Source organism: Trichomycterus rosablanca, chromosome 10 (genome assembly GCF_030014385.1).
Source record: "Trichomycterus rosablanca isolate fTriRos1 chromosome 10, fTriRos1.hap1, whole genome shotgun sequence".
In the NCBI taxonomy this organism is placed as follows: Eukaryota; Metazoa; Chordata; class Actinopteri; order Siluriformes; family Trichomycteridae; genus Trichomycterus; species Trichomycterus rosablanca.
In genome coordinates this window covers 7803145-7829445 of record NC_085997.1, presented here as the reverse complement: position 1 = coordinate 7829445, position 26301 = coordinate 7803145, and the positions used below count along the sequence as shown (strand labels likewise).

General features: G+C 40.3%; 6 non-coding genes across 6 annotated transcripts; 3 read left to right on the top strand and 3 right to left on the bottom strand.

Moving 5' to 3' along the window:
- Window positions 1-9594: 9594 nt before the first annotated feature.
- On the bottom strand, window positions 9595-9676 carry trnal-aag (transfer RNA leucine (anticodon AAG)). Its single transcript has one exon. It is a non-coding gene; the product is annotated as a tRNA-Leu (tRNA).
- Window positions 9677-14574: 4898 nt separating this feature from the next.
- trnaa-agc (transfer RNA alanine (anticodon AGC)) lies at window positions 14575-14647 on the top strand. The gene has a single exon. It is a non-coding gene; the product is annotated as a tRNA-Ala (tRNA).
- Window positions 14648-16767: 2120 nt separating this feature from the next.
- Window positions 16768-16850, bottom strand: trnal-cag (transfer RNA leucine (anticodon CAG)). The gene has a single exon. It is a non-coding gene; the product is annotated as a tRNA-Leu (tRNA).
- A 3485-nt stretch (window positions 16851-20335) lies between these two features.
- trnal-uag (transfer RNA leucine (anticodon UAG)) lies at window positions 20336-20418 on the bottom strand. Its single transcript has one exon. It is a non-coding gene; the product is annotated as a tRNA-Leu (tRNA).
- Window positions 20419-24219: 3801 nt separating this feature from the next.
- trnar-acg (transfer RNA arginine (anticodon ACG)) lies at window positions 24220-24292 on the top strand. Its single transcript has one exon. It is a non-coding gene; the product is annotated as a tRNA-Arg (tRNA).
- Window positions 24293-24442: 150 nt separating this feature from the next.
- Window positions 24443-24514, top strand: trnae-uuc (transfer RNA glutamic acid (anticodon UUC)). The gene has a single exon. It is a non-coding gene; the product is annotated as a tRNA-Glu (tRNA).
- The last annotated feature ends 1787 nt before the right edge of the window (window positions 24515-26301 follow it).

Genomic DNA, 26301 nt, shown 5'->3' with positions numbered 1-26301 from the left:
ATTTACAAATGGTAAAGGATGTTTTTTGTAATTAAAAACTAAGACTAACTAGGACTAAGATTTGTACAAACTGTTGTATCATTCTTTTCACATTATTATGTATGGTAGAGGGTTAAAGATGTAAATTTGTATAAAGCATGAGCTGTCAGAAGTGGGATTCGAACCAACGCCTTCAGGGGAGATTGTGAGCTGAATGCAACGCCTTAGACCACTCAGCAATCCTGACTAGGTAAGTCACACTTAACACCACCCCCACCCCACACGGACTAATATTTGTACAAAATCCAGAATCTTTTCACATTATTATGTATGGTAAATTTACTGATTGTAACCCATTTGCTGCACTGTACACTTTGTCACTAGGCTGTAAATCATATATCAATCGAAAGGGAGCCCCATATGAGCACTCCAACTGACCAAATAATGTTTTTGGGTGGACCATTCTTAGCACTGTAACGGCACTAGCATGTTAGGGTGTGTTTTCTCTGGTATGAGTGTATTAGGTACAGCCTTCTTGTTGGGTTTTTAACTGACTGGATTATTTCTTAAGAACTTAAACCCTGTTTGTGCTCGTTGTAGGCTATTCAATCATCCACTAAATGGCAAAATGTGAATACAGTTATTGTGCTGGAAAGTCTCATCGCATGCTGACCTGTGTGGAATACAACTGATGTATGTAGCACTAAGAAGTGTTTCTTAAGGGTTCTTTTAGGTGTTATTGGTAGAACTGTTTCTACTTGAAGAACTCTTTAGTATAATTTAAGGTTCTTTGCTAACTCAATTTAATTTTTATGGATTATTTTATTTTGCCACATATAAATGCACATAACATTTTGATGACTGAAAAACAATCATGCAATTGATACAGGAAAAAAGATAAAAAGTGAAAAAATGCACTGGGTTTTAGATATTAATACACACATATTATATGTTGAATTACATGCATCATAATTTTAGTTCTTGCTTCACAGAGCCGCTTTGTTATTGCACTGCACTAAACAGTTGGTATATCCTGCACTATTTTGGCCCTTTCATAATGCAGCATCAATGCTCTGTTAGTACATTACAATTTACAAAGGGTAAAGGAGGGTCCTTCATAAGGGGAATTAGCTCAAATGGTAGAGCGCTCGCTTAGCATGCGAGAGGTAGTGGGATCGATGCCTGCATTCTCCAGGTTTTAAATGTATGCAGAGAAACAGATAGACTACATTCAGTAATTTTGGAACTACAAAGTGCTTCTATATTGTAAGTTGAGCTGATAAAATGGACAGTGAGTCTAGAAACAAAGAGGTTTTTTTAATGTTATGTTCTAACCTGTAATAAATTGCATTTCTCAAGATGTGCACTAGGTGGAGGCAAACCGCAAATTACAAAAACAGTGACCACATTTCATGTCAATCACGTTGACCTGTTAAAATGAGGGGCGATCGACCAGCATGCACTGTGAGATCGACTGGTAGATCGTGATCGACGTATTGGGCACCCCTGATGTAAAACAACTGTACTTTTGGTAACCCCTTTTGGAGTCTTTCCAAGGATTTGCTCCTGATAACTTTTATTGTTTATTGAAACACAACATTTCCATCACAGATCTGCTTCAAACTTAGGGAGATCCGCTGTCAGAACTCGGACACAGTCTCTATGTTCAAGTCTAGATTGAAAACATGTTTATTTACTCAGGCTTTTGATTGGTCTTTTCAAACTAAACAAGCAAACCTAGTTATGCTGTAATAGTTAGGGGTGCTGGAGTCTAAACCTGTAAAACTCTCTGATATTTTACTCTTAACGATTTCACATTGTAACAACATCTTCTGTTGTTTTAACCCGAGGTGGTTCTGACGGAAACCTGTTCACCCTCTCGAGGTTAAAGACTGCAAGTCGAGACTGCAGTGCCAACAATGCTGCTCCTACTAGATGTGACGGACACCTGGCGTGTTTGCACCAAAAATGTCCAGAACGTACAACAGACTTTATCACAGACTGGACTGAACAATGAAGAACTCACATTATTTTTTTGCTAGTTACAACTTTCAGTTCAATTTAATTTTGTGTTTGTATGATTTGTGTAAATCCTTTTTATTTAAAGTATCCTCCAGGCCACCCAAGAAGGATGGGTCCCTGCTGAGTCTGGTTCCTCTCAAGGTTTCTTCCCGAGTTTTTCCTTGCCACTCTCGCCCTTCGGCCTGGATTCTGTAAAGTTGCTTTGAGACAATGTTCATTGGAAAAAGCGCCATATAAATAAATCTGACTTGACATGTGTCTGAGATCTCTAACTCAAGCACCGTTTATGCAATCCATTTGAGTACTACTGTATTTTATAGAGTACATCCTGAGCTTTTTATTAATGTCACATTTGTGGGTGTGTGGCAAGCAGCTCATGAACTTTCTTTTAAAAATGGCTGCCATGTCATATTTCAAATTTCATGGAAATAAGCAAAGTAAGAGATCAGTTTCGTTCAATATGAGTCGTAACTTCAGTTTATAAAGATTACAGAAATGTACAGCAATTTTAACCCTTTCTAAACAAAACATTTATCCAATGTCCTTTGTTATGGACGGCAGGACTTACTACACCCGGTTTTTAGCCTATTTCTATACAAGGAAGCAGAGGGCTGAGTAAGGCAGAAAATATTTTATGGAACAGATTTATGCAGGAAATTCAGGTGGTGGTGTGTTAGTGTGTGTTGTGCTGGTATGACTGGATAAGACACAGCAGCGCTGCTAGACTGAAAATAGTCCACCAACCAAAAACATCCAGCCATCAGCACCCTGTGGGAAGCGTCCTATGACCACTGATGAAGGTCTAGAAGATGACCAACTCAAACAGCAGCAATAGATGAGCGATCGTTTCTGACTTTACATCTACAAGGTGGACCAACTAGGTAGGAGTGTCTAATGGAGTGGACAGTGAGTGGACACGGTATTTAAAAACTCCAGCAGCGCTGCTGTGTCTGATCCACTCATACCAGCACAACACACACTAACACACCACCACCATGTCAGTGTCAATGCAGTACTGAGAATGATCCACCATCCAAATAATACCTGCTCTGTAGTGGTCATGTCAATAATTGTAGAACTACAAAGTGCTCCTATATGGTGAGTGGAGCTGATAAAATAGACAGTGAGTGTAGAAACAAGGAGGTGGTTTTAATGTTATGGTTGATTAGTGTAAACTCACACACTGCTGTATGTGCTTGCATGACTGTAGGACGAGTTCTCAGTGCATTACCGTAATATCCATAAAATGTGTCCTTGCTATTTCAGTGCAGCAAAGTTTGTGTAGAGACTGCAGCAGCGGATACTGTGTTTGTTTTGATTTTGAGGTCATACTTTATTAACAAGGTAAGTTTATTTTTTAAAGAAAGGTTTGTGTATATTAGCTTCTGGATATTTTCGGATGCTACGGACAAAACTGTGTTGTACTGCTATGATGATACGACTATGTTCCAAACCCTTTTAGACTCTTCCACCACCGTTAGCGCTTCTCTCAGTTAGTTCAGCTCATTAAATATATTATCTACTGTTTCCCTTATCTTTACAAACCCAATTCCAAAAATGTTTAGACGGAAGAGAAAATGTCAATGTAAATAGACAGCAGTTTGTAAAATATGTTATTTATATTCTAGCATACAAACATACATCGCTCCAAAATATGAATGAACGCTTCAGCCAGGGTTGCCAGATTGCGCATTTAAAAGCCCGCCAAAATGCATGGAAAACCGCCCGACATACGAAAAACAGCCGATAATCAGCGCTTAAACAATATTAAACCAGTTAAACATGATCTACTACTGCTGATATCTCACAAATCAGTGATTATAAATTATTAATGGCATTTGAAATAATAAAAAACTAAGACTAAAAAGTCTTAAGGGTTTTTTGTGTTTTTGCTAGAACTGTTCCCAGCTAACAATTTTTGGTTCCCAGAACGTTCCGGGAACGTTAGTTTTTGGTTCCCAGAACGTTCTGGGAACGGATCATTTTGGTTGCCCTTTGGTTCCCCAGGAAAGTTTTCTTTACGGAAATAGAACGTTCCCGTTTGGTTGTGCATTATAGTTGTGGGAACGTTCCCCTAACGTTCCCGTAACCTTAAAATTATTGAAACCTTAAGGGAACCTTGTACTAACCTTTAAATTATTGAAACCTTAAGGGAGCCTTGTACTAACCTTTAAATTATTGAAACCTTAAGGGAACCTTGTACTAACCTTTAAATTATTGAAAACTTTAGACAACCTTGCAATAACACTCCGGTAACACCGGCAGACCGTGTCAGCTCTGACTCTTTTTGAATGACTGCCCAGAATCGGGCCAAATACACTAGCCCAAATCCGGATGCCAGATCTCTGCCGACTCTCCCATAACTGGGCTGGAATAGCCCCCAAAACACTGCGATACTATTTATTTACCGTTTTCTTCTCCTTTCACATCCTCATAGATAAAATAGTAGATTTATACTACAGATTAACTACTGATTGTGCAGCAGAAAGTATTTTATTAAGATAATTGCAGCAAGTAGTATAATAATAATCATCAGAATATTATAAATAAGACCAATTACAAAAGCAAACCAAAATGACAGCTATATAAATACTATATGTAGAAAATAACATATTGCACACACACACACACACACACACACATACAGTATATATATATATATATATATATATATAAACAATATAAAGAAGTACTGTTTGTTTGTTCGTTTATCAGGATTTTAACCTCATAACACAAGATTCATCAGTTCACAAGGTTAAATCGAACACAGTCATGAACAAGTTAGTGTCTCCAATTCACCTCACTTGCATATCTTTGGACTGTGGGAGGAAACCGGAGCACCCAGATGAAACCTACGCGGACATGGGGAGAACATGCAAACAACACAGAAAGGACCCAGACCGCCCCACCTGGGGATCGAATCCAGAACCTTCTTGCTGGATCTTGTGACCTTGGCTGATGATCTACACCGGCTGTTTGATGCTGCAGAGTAGTGTTCATAGTTTTTACTCATGTATGAGAGGTGAATAAGCAAATGTGGCTCAGTGATGGTAGTGGACACTTGAATATCTACAAAAAATACAAGGGACAACCTTTGGGTTATAAAATTATATTCGATCAGCCATAACATTAAAACCACCTCCTTGTATGTATACTCTTTTTCTATCAGCTCCACTAACCATATAGTTTACTAACCATTTACTGACTTTCCCTATGGGATTAATAAAGTTATCTATCTATAGGTGCACTTTGTAGCTCTACAGTTCCACTGTCGCTTTTTATGCTTATCTATGCTGAAAACACATTGAGCCGTGTCAATTCGAAATGTAAAAATTCAATTAATCACCACATAGATACGTTAAAAGCGCTTCATTAAACTTCCCTGACGCATTGTGCAATGTCAGTTTTAACAAAGTATTATGAATGTAGAAAATCAATTAAACACCACATACATGAGTTTAAAGCGTTTCTTTAAACTTTTCTGTAAATCTTTTCTGTTAATGTTATCCACAGTATTCAATGAACTTTATTATATTCGATGATTTAGCAGCTGTTGTCTAATGCTAGAAACTGTTAGCCTTTTAGCTAACGTTACCTGAAGTGTTTCAGTTCAGACCACCAGTTAACCTAAAACTCACTAGATAACATTACCTAACAGTTTCCATTTCCAAATTACTCTCTATCTTAATCCAGAACTCATTAATAGACTTTCTGCTTACATTTTACTAAGTAAAAAGTTGTTAAGATTAAACGTTTATTTACCTCATACAAACGAACGATTCCTCATTTTCAACGGCTCGCGTCGCACTGTTGCCATGGTGACGCTGTTCAACATGGGCCAGATGATTGTGCTAGCTGGGTTAACTTAGAAACCTTCCGGGAACGTTACTGGAACAATACTTTATACACATAAGAAATAAAACCTTATACAAGCTTTAACTAATGTTCTCTGTTAGTTCTCATAAAACCATGAGAGAACGTTAGGTTTCATAGTTTTATAGTTGGTACTTGTAAGTAAAGGTTGATCTACATGGACCGTCTCAAGCAAAAGGCTGCTTTTTTTTTGTTCCTACTAAAAAACTTTAATGATCGTAAGAAAACCTTCCGGGAACGTTACTGGAACGTTACTTTAAACACATGAGAAAGAAAACCTTAAGGCAACTTTTAGATAACGTTCTCTGTTAGTTTTCATAAAACCATGAGAGAACGTTAGGTTTCATAGTTCCCGGAACGTTCCGGGAACAGCGCTGATTTTTTAACGAGAATAGAACGTTACCATAACGTTATGGGATGGTTCCCTAAAAATAACCATAGGGGAACCTACGTTACGTTACGGGAACGTTCTGTGTTAGCTGGGTTTCTACTTGAAGAACTCTGTAGTATAATTCAAGGTTCTTTGCTAACTCAATTAGATTTTTATGGATTTTTTTCTCTTGCCACATATAAATGCACATAACATTTAAGGACTGGAAAACAATCATGCAATTGATACAGGAAAAAAGGAAAAAGGTGAAAGAAAGGAATCTGTTTGTAATCTACCTGCTAAATTCTCCTCCTGAGATGTTTTTTTTTGTGTGTGTAAGAGGGGGTGGCCAGTGGTGGCCATGGCCACCATAAATGAATCTTCGGCCACCCCTCCGGCCCCCCCATCACCGCTTTGCCGGCAACTTTTTTTGCGGAAGCATTTCTGCACGCAGGTGTTCTCACAGGGACGCAATTCAACAGCGCACCTCAAAGAAGTAGTTCTCCACCAAAACAGTGCAGTCATACACTCGACATAAATGTCAACCACCAACACAATTACAGATGTAGTACTACTTAGTACTACTAGTACTACTATTACTATTTAGTAGTATTTGTGGCGAGCTACGAGTAAAGGCGCCAGCTGGCTCTGCGCGTTCCAGTGTTGACAGATTGGGCCGTTATCCGCCTAATTGGGAAGATTTTGTTGGAAAACAATTTAATCGCAGTTAAATAACACTTCTATTTAAAAGAATATATTCCGTTTTAAGAAGCTCCAGCATTGTAGAAGGCTATTAAAAGTAAAGTCTATTTTCAATGCTGATTTGGCTTAATAGTGTTGGTCAGTCTGTATCATATTGTTAAAAGAAAATTAAAATTAGTTTTCCATGCATTCACACTAGCATGTTCTGGGGTTCAAATGAGTCTCATTACACACAAGTTGGCAGCCAAATGATAAAGTATTGCAAGGGAATATCTAGTGCTGGACAATAGTTCGATATCGATATATATAGCGATAGAAAATGTTTCAATAACGGTGATATGATTTTTAAACAAATTCGATCGATATGCATACGTAAGTGCATGATGACGTGCGCCACAGTTACCGCTCTGATTACACTATAATACCTACAACACGGTGGATATTAGCGGCTAAATGAGTTCAACAGCTGTGAGTGAACGAGCATCCACAGTCAATCTGCGACCAGCCGTTCGAGGGGAAAAAAAAAAGTCTCTGTGACTCTGAAAGTCTCCGGTGCACCAACAGACACACATTAGGCCCATATCTAATCATATCTATAAATCTAAACCAATCAGAGATAGTGAAGGGCGGGACCAGCGTCATCACCGGCGGGCGTTACACAGCGAAATATCATGACGGAGTGTGTAGAATATGTGTGAGCATCTGTGCTGCTGTTACAGATGTTTGTTTTAATGTAAAAACATCAATCAAATATCGGTGATAAGAAGACGTGACGTGTTTGTCTCAGTTGTTGTTTTCTTTAGTTCACTGACGTGAGAAGAGTTTTGCGCTTCGCTTTCACCGCGACTCTCGACCTAAATAACCGATTTGCTCAACGCTCGACTCGAGAGATAAAACATCATTAAAGTTCCATGATACAAACAAACATCTGTGTGAAATAACCATCAAACCCAGTCTAACAGCTCCACATGTATCTGTGTTTAACTGGATTTACTTCACGTGTGGTGTTTATATTTCACGTTAAACGTTGTTCGTTCTGTCCGGGTTACTTTTACCGCGTCACATCACACAGTTCATCTTTTCTTTAAGGCACTTTAAAAATATCAGCGACAAACTGACTCAAAATGTAATAATGTCATGTCATGTAGCCTATGTCAATAATATGCGTCTCGTTACTGCATTAATTATATGTAATATTCTTATCATTAAATGAGATGTTCAGTTTGAAGCCCTTAAAACACTTGCACTTTTAATTGAGATTTTCTTTTAATTTAATTTATCTTGAGTTTAAATTTCAGCTTAGTGAAGCACTTTAATTACCAACACTTTTTCAGTAAGTTACCTTTCGTGTAGAATTGTGCTTCAAATAAAGAACTTTATGTTGACCAGATTGTTAGTTAATCAATATCAATCAAAGTCAGTATTAAAAAAAGTGAACCTGTGAAACAGGTGTTAAATGCGATGCGGTTGAAAATTTGGGTGCACCTAACTTTTGTGCTGGTGCACCTAAGAAAAAAAGTTAGGCACACCAGTGCAGCCAGTGCAAAAGGTTAGTCTAGAGCCCTGAGTGTTGCCAGATTGGGCGGTTTTCCTCTAAATTGGGCTTTTTTTTATATGCTAGGCTTGATGTAATTCTACATGACACTCACTGCCTGTATAGGTAAATGAGTGAGTGACCAAAACACTACTAGATCCACAGCAACTTGCTACATAAAAAAAAGGTTTCAGACAGTTTCTGTGCCACCCCTGTGTGAGCAATGGTCTCAGTCTGGCCACCTCTATGAAAATTGTCTGGCTCCGCCACTGGTGTAAGCAGCAACATACTTCACCTAAAACTTTATATAATCACCTTCAAGAGAGCCGAAACAGAAATAAAAACATTTTATATTAATTGAAGTTCTACAGGACAACATATGTTAAAGTTTGTAATTTAAGTCACATGCTTGTGGGGATAAAAGCAGGTTGCAGAGCCCGGATAGCTCAGTCGGTAGAGCATCAGTCTTTTAATCTGAGGGTCCAGGGTTCAAGTCCCTGTTCGAGTGAGTTGCTTCCTATTGCATTAGGTAAGCGGTAATTTCCAGCATTTAACCAGCCACAGCGAAGAACTGTTGGAGTAGCGACTAATCTTAACCCATCAGATACACGACCATTCTTTTGTTACAGTAAGCTTGCAAGCAGAGCAACAAGACGGTCAGTATTTAAGGGCTTCCTTTCTTACAACATTTCTTCTGCTAAACCATCGTGCTGTATGCTTAATTTAAGACTCCGTGGTGCATCGGTGTGTTTGAGCTTGTTTAAAAGCTCATTGGCTTTAGAACGTATGCTGTTTTCACAGTGTCTGCTTTCCATTTTAGGTATAAACACAGTTATTGCGTGAGTACAAGTTTTTTTTTTTATTATGTTTCCTATTATATCATAGTTGCATGTAGTCGGAGCGATGCTAGAGATAACAGCAACGATACAAAGGTACACTAAGTTAAGGTTTGTGTGCACAGTGCGGTCGAACTGTTTCATGTTACATAAAAAAAAAAAGTTAAGAAAGGTTGTGGGTCGAAAAGGGCCAATCGCGTGTGCCACACTTAGGACTGTGATTGAGTATACGTTGCATTGGGTGGGTAAACATGGAGCCGGCGTTGAAAAGCCTGAGTTGGCAGCGGTGGGATTTGAACCCACGCCTCTGAAGAGACTGGAGCCTTAATCCAGCGCCTTAGACCGCTCGGCCACGCTACCACTGGGTAAAGTACTGATTGAAACGAGCAACTACGTATGCAATGTCTACATGCATTTTCCAATTGAAGTCAAAGAGGTTGCAAGTGCAGTCACCACACTTGTAATAGCTCAGTCGGTAGAGCATCAGACTTTTAATCTGAGGGTCCAGGGTTCAAGTCTCTGTTCGGGCAAGTTGTTTCTTACTGCATTAGGTGAGCGGTAATGTCCCGTACTACATGGTTTATTTAGAATGATGAAGAATTTGTACTTTGTGAGATATTTCTAAGTAAAATAGCATGTACTTGATAAGCTTGAAATAATTGCACACTGCATGTGTAACATGTTCTCCATACCAACTAGTTGTTTTAAACAGACTGTGGTAAATAGAGGACCGTTTAAATCTATATTTATGTGCAGCCTAATAATGCACTGAGTTTTAGATATTAATACCTACATATTTTATGTTGAATGTTAATTTTAGTTCTTGCTTCACAGAGCTGCTTTGTTATTGCACTGCACTAAACAGTTGGTATATCCTGCACTATTCCCTACATAATGCAGCATCAACCCTTAAGTCAGTCTGTCAGTGGTACAAAGTTACGATTTGGTTCAGTTCGTCCTAAAGGCTGCGATAAACGTGAGTACGTGAGCTTAAACACGTTGAACCCCCACTTTATAATGCAGCATCAATGATCTGTCAGTACATTACAATTTACAAAGGGTAAAGGCAAGTTCTTTATATGGGGAATTAGCTCAATTGGTAGAGTGCTTGCTTCGCGTGCGGGAGGTAGTGGGATTGATGCCTGCATTCTCCAATGCAGAAACATTATGATCGTTTAAAGGCAACACGTAATGTAAGACTCCTTTCGTCATTGCTCACTGAAACGCTGCGTCAAAAATGAGGTCAGTTTTCGCTCTATTTTCATTCATCGTTTAGTTTAAAGACCTTTATTAATTTTTTTAATTGACAAACATGCAATAACTTTGAAACAATCTTGAAACAAATCTTTTCACATTATTATGTATGGTAGAGGGTTAAAGATGTAAATTTGTATAAAGCATGAGCTGTAGCTGCACGCATTCAGTTTAAAACACTGATGCTCGCCTACAAAGCCAAAAATGGACCAGCCCCAAGCTACCATCGTGGTCTAATCAAACCCCGCTCTGTACCACGCAACCTCCGAGCCACTAGTCTCGCTCGACTTGAGCCCCCACCCAGGACTAAAGGAAGACAAGCATCAAGGCTCTTCTCTGTTCTAGCACCCAAGTGGTGGAATGAACTTCCTCTGTCTGTCCGAACATCTGAGTCTCTTGCTGTCTTTAAAAAACTATTAAAAACCCACCTTTTTACTAAGCACTTAAGCTGACTTGTACTTATTTACTAACATTTTTTTTCCATTTCCAAAAAAACTAACAAAAAAAAAAACACTTTGGTTCTAACAGGTTTCAGCAGATTTGTGTTCTTTGACTGTTGTTTACTAAAACTTGAGAAATGAAATGTTTACTATGGAAGCACTTCTGTAAGTCGCTCTGGATGAGAGCGTCTGCTAAATGCAGAAAATGTAAATGTAAAACATTAGAAGTGGAAATCGAACCCACACCTCCAGGGGAAACTGCAAACTAAACACAGCACCTTAGACCACTCAACCATCCTGACCTGCTTGCAAAGGTCTAATACCAATCCCACAACACCCCCATGTGGACTAAGCTTTGGCTGAACTGTTGTATCTTTTCATATTATTATGTATGGTAGAGGGTTAAAGATGTAAATTTGTATAAAGCATGAGCTGTCAGAAGTGAGATTCAAACCCACGCCTCAATGAGAGACTGTGACCTGAACGCAGCACCTTAGACCGCATCCTGACTAGCTTGGGTACCGTTGACACCACATCATATATCAATAGAAAGGGAGCCCCATATGAGCACTCCAACTGACCAAATAATGTTTTTGGGTGGACCATTGTTAGCACTGTACGGCACTAGCATGTTAGGGTGTGTTTTATCTGGTATGAATGTATTAGGTACAGCCTTCTTGTTGGGTTTTTAACTGACTGGATTATGTGTTAATAACTCAAACCCTGTTTGTGCTGGTTGTAGGCTATTCAATCGACCACTAGATGTAGTGTAGTGTGTATTCGTGTTTCCTTAATTTCGTTGTGTTCTCCCTTAATGTAATTGCGTTCCACCTTAAATAATTTGTGTTGTCTCTTAATATATTCGCGTTTTTCCTTATTGTTGTTGTGTTGTCAGCTTTTGTTTGTTTTGTAAATGTTATTGTGTTTTAACTCAGCGGGCCACCGTAATATAGATGGCATAATATGAATACAGTTATAAAGTAAAACGATGTCGCATGCTGACCTGTGTGGAATACAACTAATGTATGTAGTACTAAGAAGTGTTTCTTAAGGGTTTTTTTGTGTGTTCTTGCTGGAACTGTTCTACAGGACAACATATGTTAAAGTTTGTAATTCAAGTCACATCCTTGTGAGGGTTAAAGCAAGCCTGGATAGCTCAGTCGGTAGAGCATCAGACATTTAATCTGAGGGTTCAGGGTTCAAGTCCCTCTTTGGGCGAGTTGTTTATTACTGCATTAGGTGAGCGGTAATGTCCCGTACAACATGGTTTAATTAGAAAGTTCAAGAACTTGTACTTTGTGAGATGTTATTAAGTGAAATATCATGTACTTGATAAGCTTGAAATAATAGCACTCTGTGTGTGTAACATGTTCTCCACACCAACTAGTTGTTTCAAACAGACTGTAGTAAATAGAGGACAGTTTAAATCTATATTCATATTTATATATTTATCTATATTTATATTTATCACTGGGCCAGTGATAGCTCAGTGGTTAAGGTACTGGACTAGTAAATAGAAAGTTGCCGGTTCAAGCCCCACCACCACCAAGTTGCTACTGTTGGGTCCTTGAGCAAGGCCCTTAACCCTCAATTGCTCATTGTGTAAGTTGCTTTGGATAAAAGCGTCTGCTGACAATGTAAATTTATGTGTAGCCTAATAATGCGCTGAGTTTTAGATATTAATACCCACATATTTTTTGTTGCCTTAAAGACTCACTTAAATCCTGATCTAATTTTTGAAGCTGCGATTAAGCGATGCCGCAACGAGTTTCATATTACATGATACCCTTAAATAATCATAATGTATCTGCACTGGAGAATGCGGGCATCGATCCCGCTACCTCTCACATGCTAAGCGAGCGCTCTACCGTTTGAGCTAATTCCCCTTACGATGCTCCCTTGTTCCCATTTTGAAGGTTGTGATATTACTTTAAACTTACCTTTTCTTTTTCATGTAATTACTGATATTTTACTGGATCTCTGCTGATATCTTGTGGGCCATATTGACTAATCAGTGAAAATTAATGTTTCCTTGTATAATAAAACCATTATGCTTATTTAGCTTTAATTAGCTTTAATTATTAAAGAGTTAATAAGATAGTGATGGTGAAACTAAAAACCTCAAGTGTTCTATTGCTTTTATACAACAGTTTTTACAAAATAAAGAAAGAAAATAAATCAAAGAAGCCCTGAATTTCATAATAAATATGCTTTAATATTGACAATACCTTCCGCCAAAAAGTAGTTCCACAACGAACTATTCATCCTGATCTTGCTCTGTTTATTATTGCAGCTCTGCTGGAGGGTAATTTTTTTTGGTGTTTGTGGTGGTGGTGGTGGTGGGGTCTTTGTTCCCATTTTGGTTTATTTAGTATATGATGTACTTTACATCCATTTAAATAATGTGAACATTTCCATTTTTGTCGTAAAATACTGCTGTAACAATGTAAATGGACGCTGAATAAACATACTTAAATGGATATTTAAGTATTTAAGTACATATTTAAATGGATGTAAAGTACATCATATACTAAATAAACCAAAATGGGAACAAAGACCGCACCACCACCACCACCACAAACACCAAAAAAATAACCCTCCAGCAGAGCTGCAATAATAAACAGAGCAAGATCAGGATGAATACATGATTCAGTTTCTCAGAGATCAAAAGCCTGGGTCCTGGCATCCATGTGGATGTTACTTTGGCACGTACCACCTACCTCAGCATTGTTGCAGACCATGTTCACCCTTTGATGAAAACTGTATTCCCTGATGGCTGTGTCCTCTAAAGAAGTAGATTTGTTTAAATCATGAGCTGTCAGAAGTGGGATTCGAACCCGTAAACTGCTTAATCTTTTCACATTATCATGTATTGTAAATGTACTGAATGTAACCCATCTGCTGCACTGTACACTTTGTCACTAGGCTGTAAACCAAAAATCAATAGAAAGGGAGCCCCATATGAGATCTCCAACTGACCAAATAATGTTTTTGGGTGGACCATTCTTAGCACTGTAACGGCACTAGCATGTTAGGGTGTGTTTTCTCTAGTCTGAGTGTATTAGGTACAGCCTTCTTGTTGGGTTTTTAACTGACTGGATTATTTATTAAGATTAATTATTATTCATTAAGAACTCAAACCCTGTTTGTGCTCGTTGTAGGCTATTCAATTGTCCACTAGATGACATAATATGAATACAGTTACAAAGTAAAACGATGTCTGTTTCGAGCAGTTTCATCGCATGCTGACCTGTGTGGAATACAACTGATGTATGTAGCACTAAGAAGTGTTTCTTAAGGGTTCTTTTAGGTGTTCTTGGTAGAACTGTTTCTACTTGAAGAACCATTTAGTATAATTTAAGGTTCTCTGCTAACTCAATTTGATTTTTATGGATTTTTTTATTTTGCCACATATAAATGCACATAACATTTTAATGAAAAGCAACGCATAATATAGAAAAGAGTACGTGAGCTTAAACATGTTGCACTCTCACTTTATAATGCAGCATTAACACTCTGTTAGTACATTACAATTTACAAAGGGTAAAGGAAAGTTTTGTGTAAGGGGAATTAGCTCAAATGGTAGAGCGCTCGCTTAGCATGCGAGAGGTAGTGGGATCGATGCCCACATTCTCCAGTGCACAAACATTATGATCATTTTGCAATCTGAAAAGATGAAATTACGGTAAAATTCGTTGCAGCATTAACCATAAGGCTAGTCTGTCCGTGTTACAATGTCAGTAACGCCCTATTTACGCTCAAACAGTTTTGTTTACATACCTTTTTTGTTTTGTTTTGACAGAAACGCATAAAGTTATAATTTTTTATAATGTTTTATTATTTGATACTGTTACAATTGATACATTATAAAGTATTGTACATATTTAAGTTCGGTGGCATAATTGGCTTGCTTTTAAAAACGACTACAGTGCGCCATCTACAGGCCATTCTTGGTACGTCTTGTTAAACCGTAGCCAATGTAAAACTGGTGCCCACACTTCTGTGGCTTGGGATCTACTATTTCAGTCAACAGGTCATCTGGATCTACTTTTTAAAAAGGTTGGCCTGATCATTTTTCAAGAATGCTTTAAAGCTTTTTTAAATGCGCTTCATTTGCCTGTATTGATATTCAGCATTACAGGGCAAGCGTGGGTCCAGTGTCACGAACACTGGGCTCAAGACAAAAATACACCCTGGACAGGGCGCGTCAAACCATCGCAAAGCATCACACACTAATTTATCCACTCACTCACACATACAGGTGCAATTTAGAGCAGCAATTACACCTACTGGCACGTTTTCATACCCGGAGGAAAGCCACGCATACATGGTGAGTATACACCGATCAGCCATAACATTAAAACCACCTCCTTGTTTCTACACTCACTGTCCATTTTATCAGCTCCACCATATAGAAGCACTTTGTAGTTCTACAATTACTGACTGTAATCCATCTGTTTCTCAACATGCTTTTTTATCCCCCTTTTCTTCAATGGTCAGGACTCTCCTGTGTTGTGCTGGTATGAGTGGATAAGACATAGCAGCGCTGCAGGTTTTTAAACACCTCACTGTCACTGCTGGACTGAGAATAGTCCACCAACCAAAAACATCCAGCCAACAGCGCCCTGTGGGAAGTGTCCTATGACCACTGATGAAGGTCTAAAAGATGACCAACTCAAACTCAAAGCAATAGATGAGCGATCGTTTCTGACTGTCTCTACAAGGTGGACCAACTAGGTAAGAGTGTCTAATAGAGTGGACAGTGAGTGGACACGGTATTTAAAAACTCCAGCAGCGCTGCTGTGTCTGATCCACTCATACCAGCACAACACACACTAACACACCAACACCATGTCAGTGTCACTGCAGTGCTGAGAATAATCCACCACCTAGATAATACCTGCTCTGTGGTGGTCATGTCAATAATTGTAGAACTACAAAGTGCTTCTATATGGTGAGTGGAGCTGATAAAATGGACAGTGAGTGTAGAAACAAGGAGGTGGTTTTAATGTTATGGTTGATTAGTGTAAACTTACACACTGCTGTATGTGCTTGCATGACTGTAGGACGCGTTTTCAGTGCATTACCGTAATATCCATAAAATGTGTCCTTGAGATTTCAGTGCAGCAAAGTTTGTGTAGAGACTGCAGCAGCGGATACTGTGTTTGTTTTGATTTTGAGGTCATACTTTATTAACAAGGTAAGTTTATTTTTTAAAGAAAAGTTTGTGTATATTAGCTTCTGGATATTTTCGGATGCTACGGACAAAACTGTGTTGTACTGCTATGATGATACGACTATGTTCCAAACCCTTTTAGACTCTTCCACCACCGTTAGCGCTTCTCTCAGTTAGTTCAGCTCATTACATATATTATCCACAGTATCGCTTACTTTTACAAACCCAATTTCAAGGTTTAGACAGAAGAGAAAATGTCAATGTAAATAGACAGCAGTTTGTAAAAGATGTTATTTATATTCTAGCATACAAACATACATCGCTCCAAAATATGAATGAACGCTTCAGCCAGGGTTGCCAGATTGCGCATTTAAAAGCCCGCCAAAATGCATGGAAAACTGCCCAACATACTCACGAAAAACAGCCGATAATCAGCGCTTAAACAATATTAAACCAGTTAAACATGACCTACTACTGCTGATATCTCACAAATCAGTGATTATAAATTATTAATGGCATATCTTTTCACATTATTATGTATGGTAGAGGGTTAAATATGTAAATTTGTTTAAAGCATGAGCTGTCAGAAGTGGGATTCGAACCCACGCCTTCAGGGAAGACTGCGACCTGAACGCAGCGCCTTAGACCGCTCGGCCATCCTGACTAGCTGGGGTACCATTGGTACCACCCTTGCCCCACATGGTCTAAGATTTGCACAAACTGCTTAATCTTTTCACATTATTATGTATGGTAGAGGGTTAAAGACGTACATTTGTGTAAAGCATGAGCTGTCACAGTGCCTTAGACTGCTAAAACCATTCTGTCTAGCTTGGACACTGTTGACGCCACTCCCACCCCACACAGACTAATATTTGTACAAACTGCTTAATCTTTTCACAAATTATTATGTTTGGTAAATTTACTGACTGTAACCCATTTGCTGCACTGTACACTTTGTCACTAGGCTGTAAACCATGTATCAATAGAAAGGGAGCCCCATATGAGCACTCCAACTGACCAAATAATGTTTTTGACACTGTAACGGCACTAGCATGTTAGGGTGTGTTTTCTCTGGTATGAGTGTATTAGGTACAGCCTTCTTGTTGGGTTTTTAACTGACTCGATTATTTATTAAGATTATTTATTAAGAACTCAAACCCTGTTTGTGCTCATTGTAGGCTATTAAATCGTCCACTAGATAGCATAATATGAACACAGTTAGGAAGTAAAACGATATCCGTTACTAATAAATAAATAAATGTCTGTTATTAATAAAGCTACTTTGAATCTTGAATCTACTATCAAAGTTTCATGGCATGCTGACCTCTGTGGTATACAACTGATGTATGTAGTACTAAGAAGTGTTTCTTAAGGGTTTTTTGGTGACTTTTATTTTTGGCCAGGCAGTGTATGTTAAAGTTTGTAATTCAAGTCACATCCTTGTGGACACGTCCTTGTGAGGATTGAAATGTCTTGCAGAGCCTGGATAGCTCAGTCGCTAGAGCGTCAGACTTTTAATCTGAGGTCCAGTGTTCAAGTCCCTGTTCGGGAGAGTTGGTTCTTACTGCATTAGGTAAGCGGTAATGTCCTGTACTACATGGTTTGTTTAGAATGATGAAGAATTTGTACTTTGTGAGTTTTTTGTAAGTAAACTAGCATGTACTTGATAAGCTTGAAATAATAGCACACTGTATGTTAACATGTTCTCCACACCAACTAGTTGTACGCCCAGCTGTTTCAAACAGACTGTAGTAAATAGAGGACCGTTTAAATCTCTAATTACATTTACATTTTACATTTTCTGCATTTAGCAGACACTCTCATCCAGAGCGACTTACAGAAGTGCTTCCATAGTAAACATTTCATTTCTCAAGTTTTAGTAAACAACAGTCAAAGAACACAAATCTGCTGAAACCTGTTAGAACAAAAGTGGGTTGTTGTTTTCTTTGGAAATGGAAAATTTTTTTTTGTAAATATGTACAAGTCAGCTTAAGTGCTTAGTAAAAAGGTGGGTTTTTAATCGTTTTTTAAAGACAGAAAGAAACTCAGATGTTCGGACGGACAGAGGAAGTTCATTTCACCACTTGGGTGCTAGAACAGAGAAGAGCCTTGATGCTTGTCTTCCTTTAGTCCTGGGTGGAGGATCAAGTCGGGCGAGACTAGTGATTCGGAGGTTGCGTGGTACAGAGCGGGGGTTTGATTAGACCACGAAGGTAGCTTGGGGCTGGTCCATTTTTGGCTTTGTAGGCGAGCATCAGTTTTTAAACTGAATGCGTTCAGCTACAGGAAGCCAGTGAAGAGAACGCAGCAGTGGGGTGATGTGGCAGTGTTTGGGCTGGTTAAAAACCAGACGGGCAGCTGCATTTTGAATGAGCTGCAAGGGTTTAATAGTGGACATGGGAGCTCCTGCCAGGAGGGAGTTGCAGTAGTCCAACCGTGAGATTACAAGTGATTGGACCAGAATCTGGGTAGCTTTCCTGGAGAGAAATGGCCGAATCTTCCTGATGTTGTACAGGAGGAACCGGCACGATCTTGTCATGTTGGCTATATAAGGAGAGAAGGTCAGCTGGTTATCCAGGACAGCACCAAGACTTCTTACCTCATCAGATGGTCTGATCTGGGAGTCATCCAGAGAAATGACTAGGTCCTGGGTTGGAGACTGATCTCCAGGAATAAGCAACACCTCTGTCTTGCTGGGATAAAGTTTTAGATGATGAGCTGACATCCATTGTGAGATATCTCGCAGACATGCTGAGATGCGAGCTGAGACTTGTGTGTCTGAAGGAGGAAATGACAGAACGAGCTGAGTGTCATCTGCATAGGAGTGGTAGGAGAAGCCATGGGAGGCTATGACCTTACCCAGAGAGCGGGTGTAGATAGAGAAAAAAAGTGGGCCAAGTACAGAGCCCTGAGGAACACCGGTTGAGAGAGTGCATGGGGGAGATATGGATCCCCTCCATGACACTTGGTAGGAGTGCCATTCAAGGTAGGAGGTCATCCATTGCCATGCTGAACCTGTTACTCCAAGGTTGGAGAGAGTGGACAAGAGAATGCTGTGATTCACTGTGTCAAAGGCTGCGAAGAGGTCAAGAAGAATGAGGACCGATGACAGTTTGGCTGCTTTGGCTGCATGAAGCTTCTCAGTAACAGCTACAAGTGCTGTTTCCGTAGAATGCGCTGCCTTGAAGCCAGACTGGTACGGATCATGGAGGTCATTCTAAATAAGAAAGGAAGATAGTTGGTTATAGACAGCACGTTCAAGAATTTTGGATAGAAAAGAGAGGAGTGAGACAGGTCTGTAGTTGTTAATGTCTGTAGTGTCTAGTGTAGGTTTCTTAAGAAGGGGAATGACCTGAGCCTTCTTAAAAGCAGTAGGGACGACACCTGATGTCAGGGAGTTGTTGATGATGGGTGTGATGAAGGGGATTAGGTCCTGTGAGATGTCTTTGAGGATGGTGGATGGTATAGGGTCGAGTGTGCATGTAGTGGGATTGCTGGATGAGAGGAGCTGTGCAACCTCATCCATGGTGAGTGGGGTGAAGCTGGTGAGTGTGTTGGTGGGTTGAGGGTCAGTTGAAAGTGGGTCAGTCGGAGAGAAGGATTGATTGATTTTGTCAATCTTGTCCTGAAAGAATGTTGCAAAGTCAGTAGCAGTAAGAGAGGCAGATGGGGGAGGAGGAAGAGGGTTCAGAAGAGAGGAAAAGATAGCATGAAGCTTACGTGGGTCAGCAGCAGATTGTTCAAGCTTGGCTTTGTAAAAAGATGTTTTTGATGCAGTCACATCGGATGAGAACCTGGACAGCAGACCGTGGTAGGAGTGGAGATCAACACCAAGCTTAGATTTTCTCCACTTTCTCTCAGCTGCCCGTAATTCTCTTCTGTTGCTGCGCAATGCATCTGAAAGCCAAGGAGCAGGGTGAGAAGGTTTTCCTCGTTTAAGGGTAAGAGGACAGAGCTGATCGAGGACAATATTCAACCAGTTAAACATGGCCTACTACTGCTGATATCTCACAAATCAGTGATTATAAATTATTAATGGCATTTGAAATAATAAAAAACTAAGACTAAGATTTGTACTAACTTTTGTATCTTTTCACATTATTATGTATGGTAGAGGATTAAAGATGTAAATTTGTACAAAGCATGAGATGTCAGAAGTGGGATTTGAACCCACGCCTCCAGGGGAGACTGCGACCTAAACGCAGCGCCTTAGACCGCTCGGCCATCCTGACTAGCTAGAGTACCACAGATACCATCCTCGCCTCACAAGGAATAATATTTGTACAAATTCCTGAATCTTTTCACATTATTATGTATGGTAAATTTACTGACTGTAACCCATTTGCTGCACTGTACACTTTGTCACTACGCTGTAAACCATATATCAATAGAAAGGGAGCCCCATATGAGCACTCCAACTGACCAAATAATGTTTTTCGGGTGGACCATTGTTAGCACTGTAACGGCACTAGCGTGTTAAGGTGTGTTTTCTCTGGTATGAGTGTATTAGGTCCAGTTTTCTTGTTGGGTTTTTAACTGACTGGATTATTTATTAAGATTATTTATTATTTTTTAAGAACTCAAACCCTGTTGTGCACCACCCTTAGGCCAGACTTGGTACTCTGGTCCCCTTCATTGAAGTCTGTATACATCACAGAGCTCACAGTTCCATGGGAGAACTCAACAGAAGAGGCCTATGAGCGCAAGAAACTGCGCTACACAGAACTGGCAGCAGATGCTCAGCAACGAGGATGGAACGCGAAAGTCTATCCAGTTGAAGTGGGATGCAGAGGTTTTGTGGCTTCTTCCACCATCAGGCTGCTGAAAGAACTTGGCATCCATGGACAGGCTCTACGACAAACAATTAGATCAGTGTCTGAAGCGGCCGAAAGAAGCAGCCAGTGGATATGGATCAAGCGGAAGGACCATTGCTGGGCTCAAAGAGCATCGACAGGACCCGCTCACTAATTCCCCCCACACCCCATCCCATTAGAGAACCCAGGTCACAACCCTCCAGGAGGAGGATGAACAAGGTATACGATTAGTGCTAGGCTTGACTCGGGGAAGAGGACACCCCCTGCCTTGCATAGTCCCATGGGCTGTGCCACTTAAATAACCAGGCAATTCTCATGATTGGGCATGGGACACAAGCTCAGGTTTGATCATCCTGTAGCTGTATCGAACCCACGCCTCCAGGGGAGACTGCGACCTGAACGCAGCGCCTTAGACCGCTCGGCCATCCTGACTAGCTGAGTCATCCTCAACACCACCCCCACACGGACTAATATTTTTATATACTCAGAATGTGGCTCCGCCCATCCCGCCACTCACCAAGCCAACTACTGGAGGACCAACACTGGTTCTAAACCACCACCAGGTGAGAACCACCCTGAGGAAAGTCAATGCAAGCAAAGCAGCAGATCCAGATGGAGTTCCCGGCCGGGTGCTGAAAGCATGTGCCGACCAGCTTACAGTGGTGTTTACCAGCATATTCAACCTCTCACTCCAACAAGCTGCTGTCCCAACGTGTCTCAAATCCTCCACCATCGTTCCAGTACCCAAGAAATCAGCTTCATCATGCCTGAATGACTATCGTCCAGTGGCTCTAACACAACACCCATAGTCATGAAATGCTTCAAGAAGCTGGTGCTTTCACACATCAGAACAGTCATCCCATGTGGCCTGGACATGTATCAGTTTGCCTACCGACCAAATCGCTCAACAGAGGACGCCATAACAACAGCACTCAACACCGCGCTGACACATTTGGAGGAACTTGACAGCGATGTGAGGATTTTATTTGTGAACTTCAGCTCCGCATTTAACACGATCATCCCCAATAAACTGGTCAGCAAACTGGTGAACCTGGGCCTGAATTCCTCAATGTGCACCTGGATTATGGATTTTCTCACTGGACGTCCACAAAAGGTCAAAATTGGCAACCACACCTCCTCCACCCTCATCCTAAACACAGGAACGCCACAGGGTTGTGTGATAAGCCCTATGCTTTTCACATTTTTTACACAGGACTGTACCACCATTCACAATTCCAACAGAATAATTAAAATTTCAGATGACACAACTATAGATGGACTGATCTCCAACAATCAGGAAATGGCCTACAGGCAGGAGGTAGCTCACTTGTCTGATTGGTGTACATTAAACAACCTGGCTCTTAACACCTCTAAGACAAAGGAGATCGTCATTGACTTTTGAAGAACAAAGGAGATAAACCACCTCCCCCTGCACATCCATGGAAACAAGGTGGAGATGGTGAAAAGCCTGAAATTCCTCAGAGTCTACGTGTCTGACCAGCTGACGTGGACCGTTAACACCTCACACCTGATTAAGAAGGCTCAACAAAGACTCTTCTTTCTCAGGAAGCTGAAAAAGGCCAAACTACGGCAGAACCTACTAGTAAACTTTTACAAGAGCACAATAGAAAGTATTCTGACCAGCAATTTCACAGAGTGGTATTCAAGCTGCACTGCCGCCGAGTGTAAGGATCTGCATCGCGTAGTGAAAACAGCTCAATGGATTTTTATTGTTCTTTCTTTTTTTTGTGATTACTACTACTGTCTTTCTTCTACTGCTGCTACTCTATTGGAGAGATGCCACTCGAAATTGCATTGTACTTGTGTATAGTGACAATAAAGATTCTATTCTATTCTTCTATTCTATGCTGCATTATAAAACGAGGGTGCAACATCTTTGAGCTCACGTACTCTTTTCTATATTATGCGTTGTTTTTGAACCATCACAGACTCAGTTTATTTAAAACGTTGATCTTAGCGTTTAGGACGAACAATGTGAGGTCTTTTATAAAGTGCATTTTGTCTTTGATTTTGTTGGACCTGTAGGAGATTGTCCTGTTCTTGTTGCAGCTCTGCTGGAGGGTTATTTTCTTGGTGTGGTGGTGGTGGTGGTGGTGGGGTCTTTGTTCCCATTTTGGTTTATTTAGTATATGATGTACTTTACATCCATTTAAATAATGTGAACATTTCCATTTTTGTCGTAAAATACTGCTGTAACAATGTAAATGGACGCTGAATAAACATACTTAAATGGATATTTAAGTATTTAATTACATATTTAAATGGATGTAAAGTACGTCATATACTAAATAAAGCAAAATGGGAACAAAGACCCCACCACCACCACCACAAACACCAACAAAATAACCCTCCAGCAGAGCTGCAACAATAAACAGAGCAAGATCAGGATGAATACATGATTCAGTTTCTCACATTTTCAGTGATCAAAAGCCTGGGTCCTGGCATCCATGTGGATGTTACTTTGACACGTAGCACCTACCTCAGCATTGTTGCAGACCATGTTCACCCTTTGATGAAAACTGTATTCCCTGATGGCTGTGTCCTCTAAAGAAGTAGATTTGTATAAATCATGAGCTGTCAGAAGTGGGATTCGAACCCGTAAACTGCTTAATCTTTTCACATTATCATGTATTGTAAATGTACTGACTGTAACCCATCTGCTGCACTGTACACTTTGTCACTAGGCTGTAAACCATATATCAATAGAAAGGGAGTCCCATATGAGATCTCCAACTAACCAAATAATGTTTTTTGGGTGGACCATTATTAGCATTGTAACGGCACTAGCATGTTAGGGTGTGTTTTTTTTCTGGTGTGAGTGTATTAGGTACAGCCTCCTTGTTGGGTTTTTAACTGACTGGATTATTTATTAAGATTATTTATTATTTTTTAAGAACTCAAACCCTGTTGTGCTCATTGTTTGCCTGTTAGTTCCTCGTTGCCTTGTTGCTGTAGCTCAAGCAGCTTGTTCTGTTGGAATTATGACTGCAGTCTATCAGGGAGCAGTGGCTGACCGCTGGGAAGCCATGTTCATATAGTGGTTAGCACTCTGCGTTGTGGCCGCAGCAACCCCGGTTCGAATCCAAGTCACGGCACTGTCTTTTTCTATGCCGTGCTTCGAAGGTTTCTATTCTCTCCTCGGGCAAGAGACCGAAATGAGGCTGGAGCTTCAGAAAAGTCAGAACCGTTGTCAAACATGGGCCAGTGGTGCAATGGGTAACACGTCTGACTACGGATTAGAAGATTCTAGGTTCAACTCCTGGCTGGCTCGGTTTCCTTATGCCTTATTTTTGTCTCTAACTCCTTGTGTATGGAGCACCAACAATGCATCCAACAATGGAGGTCTTGTCAAAGTGAAAAAGACTTGTCAGAGTGGAAAGAAGTGGCTGATGCTGGCACCAGCTGACACAGCCTTGCAGTTTCCCATATGGTCTAGTGGTCAGGATTCCTGGTTTTCATCCAGGTGGCTCGGGTTTGACTCCCAGTATGGGAATTGCCTTCTATGATTGGACTTGAGCAAAACTTTGCCCATTACTTCCTCTGCGCCTTGCTGCTGTAGCTCAAGCAGCTTTTTCTGTTGGAACTATGACTGCAGTCTATCAGGGGGCAGCTGACATGAGCCACCAGTGGCAGACTGCTGGGAAGCCGTGATCGTATAGTGGTTAGTACTCTGTGTTGTGGCCGCAGCAACCCCGGTTCAAATCCGTGTCACGGCACTGTCTTTCCGTATGCCGTGCTTCGAAGGTTTCTATTCTCTCTCTTTTTTTGTCTCTCTAACTCCTTGTGTATGGTTCTCTGTACCCCAGATCCAACAATGCAGGTCTTGTCAAGGTGACAAAGACTTGGCAGAGCGGAATGAAGTGGCTGATTCAACCGGTGCTGAGCCTTCCAGTTTCCCATATGGTCTAGCGGTCAGGATTCCTGATTTTTACCCAGGTTTTCGACTTCTGGTATGGGAATTGGCCTTTATGATTGGACTCGAGCAAAACTTTGTGTATTAGTTCCTCGGCGCCTTGTTGCTGTAGCTCAAGCAGCTTGCAGTTCAAATCCTAGGCCATGTGGGGGTGTTGAGGAAAATTGGCATTGTTAACGTGCAAGCAAGTCAGGATGGCCAAGCAGTCGTTCAGCTCGCAGTCTCCCCTGGAGCCGTGGGTTTGAATTCCCCTTCTGACAGCTCATGCTTTATACCTTCAAAATGGGAACAAAGATGCAAATGCACATAAGGTATTACAGTTACATATAATCACAAACACCCCCCCCCCCCACCACCACCACCACCACCATTAAAAAGAAAACCCTCCAGCTGCACTGCAACAAGAACAGAACAATCTCCTACAAGTCCAACAAAATCAAAGAGAATGCACTTCATAAAAGATCTCATCCCCGAATATGGCTGCATGTTGGCACTGTCGGCTGACTGAGACTTTTTGAACTGCACTATTTTGGCCCTTACATAAAGCAGCATCAACCCTTAAGTCCGTCTGTCAGTGGTACAAAGACAGTTATGCAGCATTAACGCTCTGCTCTGTCAGTACATTACAATTTGCAAAGGGTAAAAGAGGTTCATAGTAGAGGGAATTAGCTCAAATGGCAGAGCGCTCGCTTAGCATGTGAGAGGTAGCGGTATCAATGCCCGCATTCTCTAGTGCAGAAACATTATGATCATTTAAGGCATCACGTAATATGAAACTTGTTGCGTCAATGCTCACTGAAACGCAGCATCAAAATTTACAATGTTACAATGACATTTATGCTCTATTTTAACTCAAATCATTTAGTAATTTTTTTAAAGATTTTTTAAAAATCTTTTTTGATTTTTAAATTGACAAACGCAATAACTTGTAATTTTTCAATTTTGAAATGTTTTTGGTTAAAGCAGCGGTACGTGACATTTTGTTGGTTTTTCATCTGGTGAACTGCTTTGTAAAAGATGAACAGCTGAAACTCACGACATCCCCTTTAAATGCAGCATCAACCCTTAAGTCAGTCTGTCAGTGGTACAAAGACAGTTATTATTTTTTTCAGTTCGTCCTAAAAGCTGGGATGAACATTTTAAATAAACTGAGTCTGTGATGATATAAAAGCACCGCATAATATAGAAAGGAGTACGTGAGATTAAACATGTTGCACTCCTACTTAATGCAGCATCAATGCTCTGTTAATCCATTAAAATTTACAAAGGGTAAATGATAGTTTTTGTAATAGAAAACTAAGACTAACTAGGACTAAGATTTGTACGAACCGTTATATCTTTTCACATTATTATGTATGGTAGAGGGT